Below are 15,507 nucleotides of genomic sequence, written 5' to 3' on the forward strand. Positions count from 1 at the left end.
CTGGGACAAACCAGCAAGCCTATTTCAGTGAGGCCCAAATTTGTGGCAGGGTGGAGGGTGTGCACCCTGTGAAAACAGTGGGTGTAAGCCATCTACCCACATGTACATCCGACTTGTGCCCTGTGAGAAGTATTTTAAACAATACATTATTTCCACCCAAAAAGATAATAATGTAAAGCTGTAAGCTTAAGTTATTTTAATTTCAGGCTGAAATATTTCAGGTGTATATATATAAATTAGAAGCAATGATAGAATGCAGTTTTGGAATACAGAACTATCAGGGCGCAGAATTCTTAAGCTTAAAATTAATTATATAAATAGACATGTACATCACATTTTCATGTCATCTAACTTAAAAATATACTCAAATCGCTTATATACTGTAACGGCATGCGTTCTAAATGTAGCTTAAAATAGATACCATAAAAATGCATTTTAATGTCTGCATTTTAAAAATGCATAATAAATGAATGTGCTGTATTGGTTTTCTAACTAATGACTATTTGGTTCTTCCTATTAGCCTCACAGTAATTCTTTTAAAGAAAAATTGCTATATTCTGGAGCAATGCTCAAGGGGGGTCAAATATGATACTGTGAAATTGTGCTCTAGAGTATTGAGGGGCACGTGGCAGATCAGTCTCCATATCGAGAGGGGAATAAGAGCCAACCATGCTTTGGAAGAAAGAGGGCATATTGTGACACAGCCTGCATGTAGATGGGGGCTCAGCAGGGTACAGTGACTGGCCCTTGTTAGCTGGTGACCTCTATGAATTGTCATGCCAGAGTCATCCACACTACAATAAACTCCAAAAACAAAACACTTCTCACAAACTTTACATTAGGAAAAGCAAGAACGGGTCATTGTGAGACAATGGGTTATTTGTTGAGGGGGATGTTAACCAGGGGTGCAGCTAAACCCAACTTTCTGGGGGGAAGGAGCTAACTCTTCAGTCAGTTGGGCGGGACAAGCATATCAAGTAATGTAGGCAGAGATATGTTTATAGTCAATATGAGGAAAAGAAGGGCCAAACTGCAATTTAAACATATTAAACAAACGCATTCTTATTAAAAGTAACAGGATGGAGTCTGGATTTATCCTTACTCAGGCTCAGTTGTTGGTGGGCTTTGTTTAATCCATTTACTCTATACAGATCTATCGATTTATGAGTTGTTTCTTTTTTTGTGGTTAGACATCATTTATTATTTGACTTTGAGATATTGGCCGATTAAATATGCGTCAAAGTCAGATGAGCACGAACCCTGCTCCAAATCCCCCATCAACTCCCTGTTAAAACTGGACTGAAGAATCTCCACTGGCTTCCCGTCAGGGAAAGAATCCAGTTTAAAGGCCTATGCATCGTCCAACGAACCTTCTGGAAAACAGGCACCAGCATCAATTATTCACTGATCACCCCCTATTTCCCGAACAGACAGCTCAGATCTTCCTCTTACTATCTTGTTGCAGTACCCAGGATAAAGGGAGCCAGATGTGGGGGTCGTTCGTTCTCCTAAAATTCGGCCAGACTCTGGAACTCTCTTCCCCTCCATCTGCGAACAGAGCCCAGACTACTTTCTTTTCGCAAACAGCTAAAAACCCTGCTTTTTAATACATCAGACTAACAGCCAGCTGTTCATCTACATGCCTGTCCAGAGCGCTAGGACGCCTTAGGGTAGCTACCGCGCTTTATACATTTTCATTTCATTTCATGAGTTTTCATACTTAAGTATGATTTGTTTATTATCTACTTGTAAACAACACACCAAACCGGGGGTCTCTTCGCCAATACTATAGCAGGCTATTATCTACTTTAAAGTAAAACTTAAAATGGAAGGAGCAGATTGGGTGCAATATGGAACTAAAATAAATGCTAAAGAGGGGGTAAAGATGCTTGGTAAATTAGTTGTGAATTAATAAACCTGACATGAAGGGAGTAATGAGATTATGATCTGTCTGATAGAATAGATGCAATCGGCTTCAGTTATGCGCCCTGTACTCTGATGTTGTTAAGTCTCCGTAGCAGCTTGGGATAGTGAATAATATCAAAGGCAAGGGAGAGTTCAACTAATAGCTGTGGCGGTACGCCATTTTTTATTCACTGTTTTAAAAAAAAATCATCTCATGTGGAAATCATAGCTGAATCTGTGCCTCAGCCATACTAGAATCTGTTTTCGTAATCTGAAAGCAGGTTATTTTCTTTGAATGTAGGCATATGTTTGGAGGCAGGGCTTCCATTTGTTTAAATATTTTTGACTAAAAACAGTATTGGACAGCAGTTGGAAGGATCGTTTGGCTCACAGCTTGTTTGGTTTAGGAAGGGTTGTATGTAAGAAATTCAGAGTACCTTTAGGGGATAAGCCTATATTCAATGAGCTGTTGGCTGATCTGGTTGGGTTGGCTGAGGAGCTAGGCATGAGGGCATCGGTCTGCAGGTGATTCTGCTGGCCCACAGGCATTTGCAACGTCGATGAAGGATTGAGGAAGCCTTGATGAGATTAAAGGTGAGTGACTGTAGATGGCTTTCTGTTTTGTTATCAGTTAAACTGTATTGAGCTTCTGGAATTGTGGTTGAGCAAGTATAAGCGATGCAAGAGATTGAAATTGGTGGGTGAGCCATAATGCAGGTTTGCCCTTCGAACACCACGGGCGAGTGGTAAGAAGGACTTCAGCTGTACTGCCACGGAATCAGGATATTCTTTGGTACTACCACTTCAGGTACTGTGGCTGGCGGACCCCTTTTCCTCTGAGATCATCTAGCAGAGCTGTTGTTTGTGACCTTGAGGCCTCTTATCAGGTCTGAAGGCCGCTCAGCAGCTCTCTGTATTCAAATTGTCTGCCCCATTTTAAAGGCTCATGGCTACTCTCAGCTCTGCAGCCTGTAGTTAAGCTCTCCAGTAAATAGAGCAGGTCTTAATTGAGCAAGGCAGCAACTAGGTCACAAGGAATGTTGCCTCTGCTGGCTCCCGTCAGCTTTCCTTACAACCAACTCATTGTTCTTGTGCAGAAAACAAAACAAAACATTCAAGCTACTCACCATTTAGAGGGTGAGGAGTGCCTATTCCTGCATGTGTGCATAGTGTAGAGACGGGCAATGATTGGAAATAATGTACATTTACAACAATGACTATACATTGAGACACAAATATGCACTTGTTTGGGGTCATGTAGTTCCTGATAACACAAAGGATCTGCACGTTTAGACACCATAACTGACTGACTGACTGATTCCAGACACCCCCAAATGATATGTTAGCCTTTAGACCAGCTAGCTCACAATGCCACCATAAGACCCCTATCCTTGCCAAGGAGCAAATAGTTTCTGGCAACTATCGAACATGACAACCCTTGGTCCTTCAGGAATTGTGGAAACAGTACAGTACTTTTCGCTCAGTCACTTGTGCTCACTAGGTCTCAGAGAGATACACAGAATAAACAATGGCGACGTTTTCAATGAGCATTTATTGAACCAGCATCATTCTAGTATAAAACATTTTTGCTGTGACCGTCAATAGACAGAAACAGATATATAAGATTACAAGCACCAACGGAGTAAATAAAAGGTAGAATTTTACTATGGTGCTAAAACAATGAATATATGCAGGCAGATAGATACATGGCAGTAATCAAGCGTACTCCTACGATTCACACCTACCTAAGTGTACCTAGCATGTATGTGGGTGTAAAGCCAAGAATCTCCTAGGAAAGAGCCAACCCCTTTACCTGACAGGAGAGAACGAAGGACCCCGTCTTGGTCTCGAGTTGGACACTCCGCAAAGGATGTCTGACCACTGCGTCCTGGAGCTTCTGCGTGCAGGGACCTCAGCGTCTTGTGTCAGCTTGGAAGCTTCTCCTTTCTTCATCTGGGGTAGGTATTGGTCTTTTATATCATAAAGCTAGCCTCAGGGTTCCTTACACAATCAATGTGTTGTGAGTACAATTATGTAAAGGAGCCTAAATCAATACCTGCAATTATGCAAAGTGGGTTTTTCGTCCTAGGATGAATATGACCATGACTTTTGCAGTGTAGGTTCATGCTGTTATGTACAACATGTACAGGGGACTTTTCTAAGAATCCTCATGCATAAGAAATGAGGCTAGTTTCAAGGAAACCAGCTGATATTTACTCAGCACACAACTGGGTAAACGGTCCGAGCTAGAACCTTTATGCAAAGCAAGGTAGGACAAATGTAGGCAAAAGCTTGGATTGGGTACATTGGGGTGCATAACATTAGTATCCACAAAATGGCATATTTAAAGGAGTAAAGTAAACATATATGAAGTGAAAAGACCATAAGATAAGCCATATACATTTAGGAAAACATAATACTGCCAGAAAATGCTGTTGGATTGAGAATGTTCCCTGTAGGGTGTGCATGCATGTTTCCATGTTCTTGGTTCTTGACTGTGACTCACTTATACCCCAGTTTCTGAATGTTGGCTCTTGGCTCACATTAATATAACATGTGCATAGTCCTACCCCTGTTCCTGACACAAATTAAGTCCTGCAACTGTCCTGGGACCTGGGGATGCACCAATTGTGAACTCATTTTGCTGACAGTGGACTACCACCCCTGTCATGGGTTTAGCATGTACAGCGGTGGTGAAAGCATACTTTGTTTTGTGCATTCACACTGGACCCACTTGTGTAAAGTTCTGCATCAATGTGTAACCCATAATCCTAATACTAACATGCAAGTGGATTGTGTATGTTTGTGGCTTGTGTAGTACATGCGGAATGTGCATGAGTGAGCCAGTGTAATGGTCCCATTCGGGAAGCCCCTAGCCTGCTCCTTTTCACAGACAGTGAACAGTATTGCTGTCGTTCTTGACTATGGAGGGACTCTCATCTTTGATGTTCAGGGTGAGAAAAATCTTTTAGGTAAAGCCAGCCTTTTGTCTTCATCCTGATGACTGTTGAAAATCCAGTTGCAGAAACGCCATGCTTCTGTGGGCTTCTGATGTCCAAGCTGGAGACTACCCTGCTGTAAAGAGAAGCACTCAACACAAAGGCTCTATCTAGAGAATATCCTAGTGAGGACACTTTGAAGAAGAACCGCCGCAAACCGGTTAAGAGATTGTACACAGAGAATCCACATTCCGTACCTGCATTGACTGTATAAAAGTGGACGCAACTTGCATCCTTGTTGCTCCAGTTAGAGTCCTTTCACCAAGTAAGCAAGTATTCTGCAGCATATTATGTGTTTTGACTGTTGTGCAACAACCAGAACTGGTGTCTGTTTAACAGACAGCTTCCAAGAGGAGAGGGTACAGCAACTAGAGTCTTTACTTGCTGGAAGAACTGTACCTCTGACCTGCAGCCCCTGGAAACCAGCCTACCTCCCGGGAGAGTGCAAGAGCCTGTCAAGCCGCAGGAGGTGTGACTGTCTAGGTAGTGCCAGAAACTGCCAGACTCTAGTGTGGAGGGTCTATCAGGAGGAAGAAGCCTGCAAAAAGTGATTTTTGAGTCCAAAGATGGTCAGTGCAGTCTACCCAGAAGTATGGTTCCAAGAGGGAATCACAGGAAGCAGCCGACTTGCTATAGGAACAATCACGGTTGACCTTGCTGCTTAAATCAAGGGCTTTGCCTATAGTGAACGTAGCCACCGAAAACCCAGTGCTGTTTCTATGCCTGACTTCATCACATAAGTCAAAAACGATGTCCTTGTTGGACTTCACCAATGTAGCCAAGACTTGCTTACATGCTGATCACCACCGCATTATTTACACAGTCAGTTATCCTGTGGCTGCTTGCATGCTGTTGTGACACCTGTGTAAGTGGTGGCCCATCTGCTGCCCTGTGACCCAGAAGCAGGTCTGATGCCTGCCATGAGCCCTCACTGACTTCCATTACCTGCATTCGCCGAAGGACTCACAGCTGCAACTCTGGACGCAACCTATACTGCTGTGGCCTAACCAAACCGAGGGCCACTCCTGCAACCATGCTGTCTAATCCTAGCCGTGGGCTAGAGCAGAGAAAGGGGATACTGAAACACATAGAGACCTTCATTGTGGTGAGACTGCATCTAGGAGACTTTACCGAACTAAGCCCAACCATAATGGAACTGCACCTGAGCCTATATTAATATCCCACAAAGTTAACCTAATAGGGACATGCCTAGATTCACAAGAAGATGAACTAATGTGAAAGGGAGAAGAGAACGACAGTAAAGACAGTATCCCAAGGTGCAGTAGACTAAGTGGCAGTGCATACAATTGTACTTGCTGCAGTTAGACATTTTAAGTGTGTTTATTAAATGATGCTTTTTATCCAAATAACACACTGGGTTGGACAGAAATTTTCTCTGCTGGGTGATCTCGGTTCTGAGTTTCCATACCCCTACACTACTTCCCTGAGAAGTGTGTAAATGCTCCAAAGTGCTACCACTGAGAGTCAAATGCTGAAGGGGTTGTACGTGGCCCAGTTTGTGAAGCCAAAGTAGGACAGACTCTGGGACATCTAAAGTAATCAACCCTGGCCTCACAGCTGAGGCCCAATAGCTTCAACTTACCCCAAGCCCCCTGAACTGGAATTGACACATTCCCTCTACCAGAAAGGATATGTATTCAAAGTGACCAACTATACATTGTATGACACATACGTCTATAAAGTCAGTGTCATTCACTTAACACTAACTTTACCATGGGAGTCAAGGGCACAATGGGTTCAGGTAGGAATGATGCAAGAGGCACTAAAGACATTGCAGAAAAATAGGAAAAAAAAGATCTTTTGAATAAAACTAATACAGTTTTATAACCCACTTCCCAACCTTTGGATAACCACCAGTGACATAAATCTTGGTGCTATTCTTGAAGCGTTAACGTATTCATTAAAGTATAGTGGGATCTTGTGAGTTTTTAAGCACCAAATTAAATGTGTTTCAAGACTTCTGTGATGTACTTTTTAGGTCTGGCTATCGCCATTTCTTGTGTGCTCAACAGAAAAAAGCTTTAAGAAACACCATTGTCAAAGAGACTTTGGCTCCTCCCACATGTTGACCTTGTTTACTGCATTTGATAGTTCTATTGACTCCACACCTACCATGGCTACACCATTAGAACACAATACTGTGACAGTGTGCAAGAAGAAGACCCCGCCACAGTTATGCAATAGTATTGGGTAATATTATAGCTCTATGAGTAAACAACAGTATAACAGGTCGAAGTATTTGTCAATCGAACTTCCCAAGAAGGGATTTTTCCCATCCAAAATGGTTGCTATGTCCAGCGTGATGAGGCAGTGGCATCTGAGCCTGTTTGCTTTTTCTTCCAATTTGCATTAGTGACATTCAAAACAAAAAAGTTTGTTTTGCCTGAACTTCGTTACACTCCAGAAGTGTTGCATACTGCAGCCTTAGCCAGCTGTCCTGCTTCAATCTACAACCTCACTTCACTCTCTTAACTTCACTGGCCCCTCCACGGACTGTTCCCACCTCAAACACCACATGTAGTGTCAGCACACCTCTCAGGTACCAGCCCCTGCAGAGCGCTACCACTATACGATTCAACTGTGCCCAGATCTTGGTCTAAATCATGGCTTTGGAAGCTGCACTAACAGCATGTCTTGCCACAGGGGACCAGCCCACCTTTATTTACAGTGGCTGTAAAGAAGACTAATGGGGCTCAGTGCAGGGCCAATAAGTACCTCACAAGTTTTAATTCTTACCCCACCTGCGCCACACCATTAGCCTGCACTCCCAGTCAATTCTAACACCAGCTCACAGCCTGAGTTGTAATGTTTCATCCTAAGCCTTTTGTTCCGCTCCCCATCCTGGTGTCTTCACCTGCTTTCATCACTTCCTCCTGGCAGATCCCCACAGCCTAAGGCTGATCCTGGCTCCCACACAAGCCTCTACAGCCCCATCTCAAGATTCTTTCCATGACATTCCACAGTCGTAGTACACTCTCCCCTCTTGCATTGTACCAGTAGTTACGGATGAAGCTGAACTCAATAAGCATCTAGTACTGCCGGAAGAACAGATATTCTGTCACTGCATTTGTAGATGTGTGCATGTTCACAAATGTTCAGTAGTTTAATGTGTGCTGTGCTAGAGTTTTCTAGAGGTGCTAGAGGTGGAAGAGTCATTAAAGGGCAGAGCCAGATGCTGAGCTCTGGCTCTGGAAAAGTCCTCTTGGAACTTTGAACCAAGAGATTTTGTGGATTCTGCCACCCTCGCTCTTATCGATACCAAAGAGGAAGATGGACGGAGCCTTGGAGCAAATCAAACACTCACCCCCAGTCAACTAATCTGGGTTTAATCCATCATCATTCTTTAGCTCACTCCAACACCCCAGTTCAGACATGGCCATATGCAAATCAGTCTGACCCTGTGCCTCATGGGAACAGTCCAGCCCGAACTGCCAAGCCATGTCCTCCCTGGACCGGAAACAAGCATCATGGGACCGGTTTCAGGTTAATAACCCTAATCAGCCAGGCTATCTTGAGTCCAGTGGCAAAGTGAGCAAGGGACCCATGTCTGGGCATACCCTGCCAACTTAGGGCGAACAAAGCGATACCAAAGGGGATGATGGACGGAGCATTGGAGCAAATCAAACACTCACCCCCAGTCAACTGATCTGGGTTTAATCCATCATCATTCTTTAGCTCACTCCACCACCCCATTCAGACATGGCCATATGCAAATCAGTCTGACCCTGTGCCTCATGGGAACAGTCCAGCCCGAACTGCCAGGCTAAGTCTTCCCTGGACCGGAAAAAAGCATCCTGGGACCGGTTTCGGGTTCATAACCCTCATCAGCCAGGCTATCTTTAATCCAGTGGCAAAGTGAGCAAGGGACCCACATCTGGGCTTACCCTGCCAACTTAGGGCGAACAAAGCGATACCAAAGGGGATAATGGACGGAGCGTTGGAGCAAATCAAACACTCATCCCCAGTCAACTGATCTGGGCTTAATCCATCATCATTCTTTAGCTCACTCCACCACCCCAGTTCAGACATGGCCATATCCAAATCAGTCTGACCCTGTACATCATGGGAACAGTCCAGCCCGAACTGCCAAGCCATGTTTTCCCTGGACCAGAAACAAGCATCCTCGGACCGGTTTCGGGTTCATAACCCTCATCAGCCAGGCTATCTTGAATCCAGTGGCAAAGTGAGCAAGGGACCCACGTCTGGGTATACCCTCCCAACTTAGGGCGAACAAAGCGATACCAAAGGGAATGATGGACGGAGCGTTGGAGCAAATCAAACACTCACCCCCAGTCAACTGATCTGGGTTTAATTCATCATCATCCTTTAGCTCACTCCACCATCCCAGTTCAGACATGGCCATATGCAAATCAGTCTGACACTGTGCCTCATGGGAACAGTCCAGCCCGAACTGCCAAACCAGGTCTTCCCTGTACCGGAAACAAGCATCCTGGGACCGGTTTCGGGTTCATAACCCTCATCAGCCAGGCTATCTTGAATCCAGTGGCAAAGTGAGCAAGGGACCCACATCTGGGCATACCTTGCCAACTTAGGGCGAACAAAGCGATACCAAAGGGGATGATGGACGGAGCTTTGGAGCAAATCAAACACTCACCCCCAGTCAACTGATCTGGGTTTCATCCATCATCATTCTTTAGCTCACTCAACCACCCCAATTCAGACATGGCCATATGCAAATCAGTCTGACCCTGTACCTCATAGGAACAGTCCAACCCAAACTACCAAACTATGTCTTCCCTGGACCGGAAACAAGGATCCTGGGACCGGTTTCGGGTTCATAACCCTCATCAGCCAGGCTATCGTGATTCCAGTGGCAAAGTGAGCAAGGAACCCACATCTGGGCATACCCTGCCAACCCTACCTCAACAACCGCATCAACTTCTACACTCCTAAGCGCCACCTCCGATCAGCCAGTCACGCCCTCGCCGCCGTCCCCCGCATCCGAAGAACGACAACAGGCGGAAGGTCCTTCTCCTACCTGGCCGCCAAGACCTGGAACTCCCTCCCTCCCGACCTGCGCCTGACCCAAGACCACCTCTCCTTCAGGAAGAAGCTCAAGACCTGGCTGTTCGAGCAGTAGTAGCACCCCCCCCCTCCCAAGCGCCTTGAGACCCTCCGGGTGAGTAGTGCGCTCTACAAATGTCATTGATTGATTGATTGATTGATTGATTGATAGGGCGAACAAAGCGATACCAAAGGGGATGATGGACGGAGCTTTGGAGCAAATCAAACACTCACCCCCAGTCAACTGATCTGGGTTTCATCCATCATCATTCTTTAGCTCACTCAACCACCCCAGTCCAGACATGGCCATATGCAAATCAGTCTGACCCTGTGCCTCATGGGAACAGTCCAGCCCAAACTACCGAACTATGTCTTCCCTGGACCGGAAACAAGGATCCTAGGACCGGTTTCAGGATCATAACCCTCATCAGCCAGGCTATCTTTAATCCAGTGGCAAAGTGAGCAAGGGACCCACGTCTGGGCATACCCTGCCAACTTAGGGTGAACAAAGCGATACCAAAGGGGATGATGGACGGAGCGTTGGAGCAAATCAAACACTCACCCCCAGTCAACTGATCTGGGTTTAATCCATCATCATTCTTTAGCTCACTCAATCACCCCAGTTCAGACATGGCCATATGCAAATCAGTCTGACCCTGTGCCTCATGGGAACAGTCCAGCCCAAACTACCAAACTATGTCTTCCCTGGACCGGAAACAAGGATCCTGGGACCGGTTTCGGTTTCATAACCCTCATCAGCCAGGCTATCTTGAATCCAGTGGCAAAGTGAGAAAGGGACCCACGTCTGGGCATACCCTGCCAACGTAGGGCGAACAAAGCGATACCAAAGGGGATGATGGATGGAACGTTGGAGCAAATCAAACCCCCACCCCCAGTCAACTGATCTGGGTTTAATCCATCAACATTCTTTAGCTCACTCCACCACCCCAGTTCAGACATGGCCATATGCAAATCAGTCGGACCCTGTGCCTCATGGGAACAGTTCAGCCCGAACTGCCAAGCCATGTCTTCCCTGAACCGGAAACAAGCATCCTGGGACCGGTTTCGCTCGTTTGTCAGGCACTAAGCCCTTTCCCCATAATCTTGTGGCAAAATTTTGCACCGTAAGCCAGCAAACCAAGTTTTGAACATGGTTTACCTAGTAGACAAAATCTGTTTTACCCTAGGCAAGTACCCTATTTCACTGTGCTTCCTTGTCTTCTACCATCTCTTTCAAGAGTACCTTGAAAATAATGATTTTCTTTAGGATGTGCCCTCTACAAAAACTCCACTTAATAGGTTACAATATACTTTAATGTTGCTCCATATGTTATAAAAATCTAACCGGGGTTCACATGACAACTGACTTGCCTCTTGGTTCACTACTAACCAGGGCCACTGGAATTATGCAGCAGAGGTGGACCAAAATATGCAGCAGTTTTGATAAAATTATGCGTCAGTAAAAGGCAAACTATTTGGCATAATGCGGCACATTTTGTGATTAGGGAGCATATGTATCAAAGGATACATTTGCGATTCTCAAATAGCGATTTTTAGAGATTCGTTATTTGAGAATCGCAAAACGCTATGTATGAATCATTTGCAAATAATTTTGCGAATCCTACATATTCCTTCAATGTGAATCGCAGATTGCGATTTGCAATTAAGGAATACCTCCCTATTCATTCATGGGAAGACATTCTCAATTTGCGATTCTCAATGAGAGAATCGCAATTATTGAATGCAATTTGAAGGGTGCCAGGGTGTCATTTCGAAACCCTGTTGCACCCCTGAAATGTACATGTGTGCACATGTGGCACATATACATGCCCTTAGGGCATGTATGTGTGCCACATGGCACTTTGAAAAATGCAAAAAAGTGCATTTTTCAAAGAAATCACAAATTACCACCAACTTGAAGTTGGTGGTAATTTGCGATTTCTTAAGGCAAAATAGCACTTTTTCTGTGCTTCATACATTGCATTTAAGGAATCGCAATTTGCGATTTCTTAAAAGCAATTGCAAAATAGAGAATTGGAAATTTTGCGATTCTCTAATTTGCAATGCCCTTTTGGGATGATACATCCCAAAAGGCATTTTCCCGTTCGCAAACGAGCCGATTCTGAGAATCGGCCCGTTTGCGAACGGGAAAGGGGCTTGATATATATACCCCAGTATTACCTACTTATTTTCTCATTTGTACACATGGTAACACTGTCTCTGAAAGATGTCATCTTATTAGTACCAATTTAACATCTAACTACAGCATTAAGCAACTGAAATATGACCATTCCACCTTTGTGAAAGGCCTTCCAGAGCGTAGGAACACGTATTGCCATGTTTTAGTAAATTTTCATCCGTTTGAGCTAGACACTATTTCTATGTTGTCAAAATCTACAGATTATGCAGCAGACGAAGGATTATGTGGCAAATGCGGCAAATCCAATGTTATTCGAAAAACTCTTCAATCGCATAATTCCAGTTGCCTTGCTAATAGAAACCTCATCGCAGGCATGAATATTTCAAAGTTTACATTTGTAAACTCTGAATCCTGATAAAGGAGGTCTCAGTTCCTGTTTGGGAGCTCAGAGGCAAACCAGGCAAATGGCTGTGGACTTTATATTCTAAGTGCTACATGCCCACGTTTGTACTTTGAATGAAATCTTTCATCCTTTCTCCCACTTTTGCAGTAACAGTTCATAACAAGAGTGGGAACAGCAGGTGGGAGGTAGTAATTAAAAAACACAAAAACCTAAATCAAGATGAACGGTCGTTTTCAGACCCGCAAAGTACTTTGGATGAGGCCCTGTCTTAGTGGTTAGCCCCTGCCCAGCCCCATCCTAGGACAGCTGATGAAGTGCCTGCGCACTCCACAGCTTGGGCTATCGGAGACGATGGGGGAGCTAAAGATCTTTCAGTCTAATGAGCTGATGTAAACCCTGCCCAAGCAACAGCCAGAATGCCTGTCAAGGAGAACGATTAAAGTCACCAAGATAAACTGTGCTTAACCCTCTGGCACCTTGGCACAAAAGCAGTCAGGCTTAAATTTGAGGCACTGTGTAAAGTTTTTATGCAGTGCACATCTATACTACTATTATAAAGAGAGAACTTTGAACCTTTGAGGCGGGTAAACTCAGGAACCACAGTACCAATCCAAACACCCGATACATCGTTGTAATTGTCAGGGTCTGCAGATGGACATAGGCTATATAAAAAAATAAAATATATGTTCTTTAAAATATCTACGATTAAAAAAAAAGTAGTCCCTTGGAAGTAGCGCCGGCCGCAGATTGCTCAGAAAGCTGTCAAGGAGCGAGCAGTGAAATGGATGCAAATAAACGTGCTGATCTGAACTTCGTGTGGCTTTGCTTTAATTTGGGGCTTCCTGTTTAGACTTTATGGATATCGGCTGTTTGCCCAGTCGAGAAACGAGGCACACCTTACAAAGGGTTTGTGCAGGCTCTGAGAAGGGGCTTGCAAAGACGGAACGAAGACAAGAGCAGCTCCAATGCAGGTGGTGCTGCCTTGAGCACGAATTCACTGCTGCAAAGCGCAATCTGAGGGCTTACAGCGCTTTACTTTACTCCACTTGGTGAATACTTGGTTCAAATTGCAAGGACTGTTGAGTGGCCCCACTGTGGGAAGAGGGCCAACGTACTACAAGGCACAGAAGGCTTTGCGATTTACCCACGCCCACTGTGGCAGGTGCCAGTGATTATATGAGCAGACACGGCCAAAAACTGCTCTTCCAGCCCTTCGTGAACAATGCCTCTGAAGAAAGGATTATTTCCTGAAACGCGTCAGGCTTTACATGTTCAAAGATTGCTCTGAAAGCAGTCAAGGAGCGGGCAGTGAAATGGATGCAAATAAACGTGCTGATCTGAACTTCGTGTGGCTTTGCTTTAATTTGGGGCTTCCTGTTTAGACTTTATGGATATCGGCTGTTTGCCCAGTCTAGAAGCGAGGCCCACCTTACGAAGGGTTCGTGCAGGCTCTGAGAAGGGGCTTGCAAAGACGGAACGAAGACAAGAGCAGCTCCAATGCAGGTGGTGCTGCCTTGAGCACGAATTCACTGCTGCAAAGCGCAACCTGAGGGCTTACAGCGCTTTACTTTACTCCACTTGCTGAATACTTGGTTCAAATTGCAAGGACTGTTGAGTGGCCCCACTGTGGGAAGAGGGCCAGCGTACTACAAGGCACAAGAAAAATCACAACCCAAATATAGAAAAATAAAGCAAATTGTAATAAATTATTTGACACCAAACCAATACAAATCCAATTAGTAGAATTGGAGATATGTAATTTAATTTTTTTCTGGAAACCAATCGCTAATAAGCAAAAAAGCATCAACCGCGGTTATCTGGCAGCGGTAGACTAGGTCCAAGTTACAAGTAGAGACCGACCTCAGAGGAGAACGGGCAGGATGCAGGACTGAGTTTTGTCCTTGTGGCCTGGGCATTGAGATGAGAAGTCCTTGTGTCAAGCTGCTCTGACCTACATGGAGGATACGCTGAGGAGCTGCAATGCGAGGTCTGGCCACAAGATGCATTATGCAGCAACCAAGTCAATGAGCCATCAATGGGATCTTGTCGTACAGAATACTAGGTCATAGTTGAGGGAGCCACTGGGGCAGCGAAGTCCAGCGCTGCGATGCACAGGGGACTTGATGCGTCACACTGAGTTACAGTCGGTGTTGAGTCTTTGTCGTAGGAGCCAACGGGGCTTGCGAGGGCTTGCCCTGCAAAGACTCGATGTTTAGGGTGAGATGCGTTGAGCTGAGCCGGTGCCAGTGCCGAACTGCCTTGCGCTGCATCAAGATGTGTAGAGTTGCATCAACATCGAAGAAGTGTATTATGTCCCATTGGCATGAAAAATGTGTCAGTCAACTGAACCTTGGAGATTTCCTGGAGTCATGTGTCCACACCGGCATATTGGTTTCAGTGGAGCAGCTCACAGCAGCAGACAAGTCCTGGTACAACAACAGCAGGTCTTAGACAACAAAGCAGTCCTTGGTCAGCAAAGCAGGCCTTAGGCAGCGGGGGAGATATCACACCTGGGCAGTCCTTCTTTATGGCAGAGTCAACAGGTCCAGAATTTATCTGAAGAGTTAGGTCTTATACAAAATACAACATACTCAAAACAGCTAGCTGACCTTTTGCTAGGCTGCCTACTTTTTATGCAGACTAAGACCTAATTCTCAAATAAGTTGGTCAATTAATTTAATTATTCATTTTCTAAAATGTCATTTGTTTACAATTCACAAAGACAGATATCAGATACACACAACAATTCAAATTACATCACAAAACAATTCACATACCATCAAAACAAATAAGGATTGAAACAAAGAATCCAAAAAACAGATAACAATTAACATTGATTTGGTGTAGTTTCCAGTCCAAGAAAAACAAACGATAACCTACAATAACAATTTACAAACTTTCAGGCCGACCACAATGGAGCCCTGCGCGGATACACATTTACCTTTGGACTTTTTCTTGCATGGGCCCTCGATGCTCTTCTCCGGTCCGGAATCGGTGAGGGTTCACTGGCTTGA

This window comes from Lissotriton helveticus, chromosome 1_2 (genome assembly GCF_964261635.1).
Source record: "Lissotriton helveticus chromosome 1_2, aLisHel1.1, whole genome shotgun sequence".
In the NCBI taxonomy this organism is placed as follows: Eukaryota; Metazoa; Chordata; class Amphibia; order Caudata; family Salamandridae; genus Lissotriton; species Lissotriton helveticus.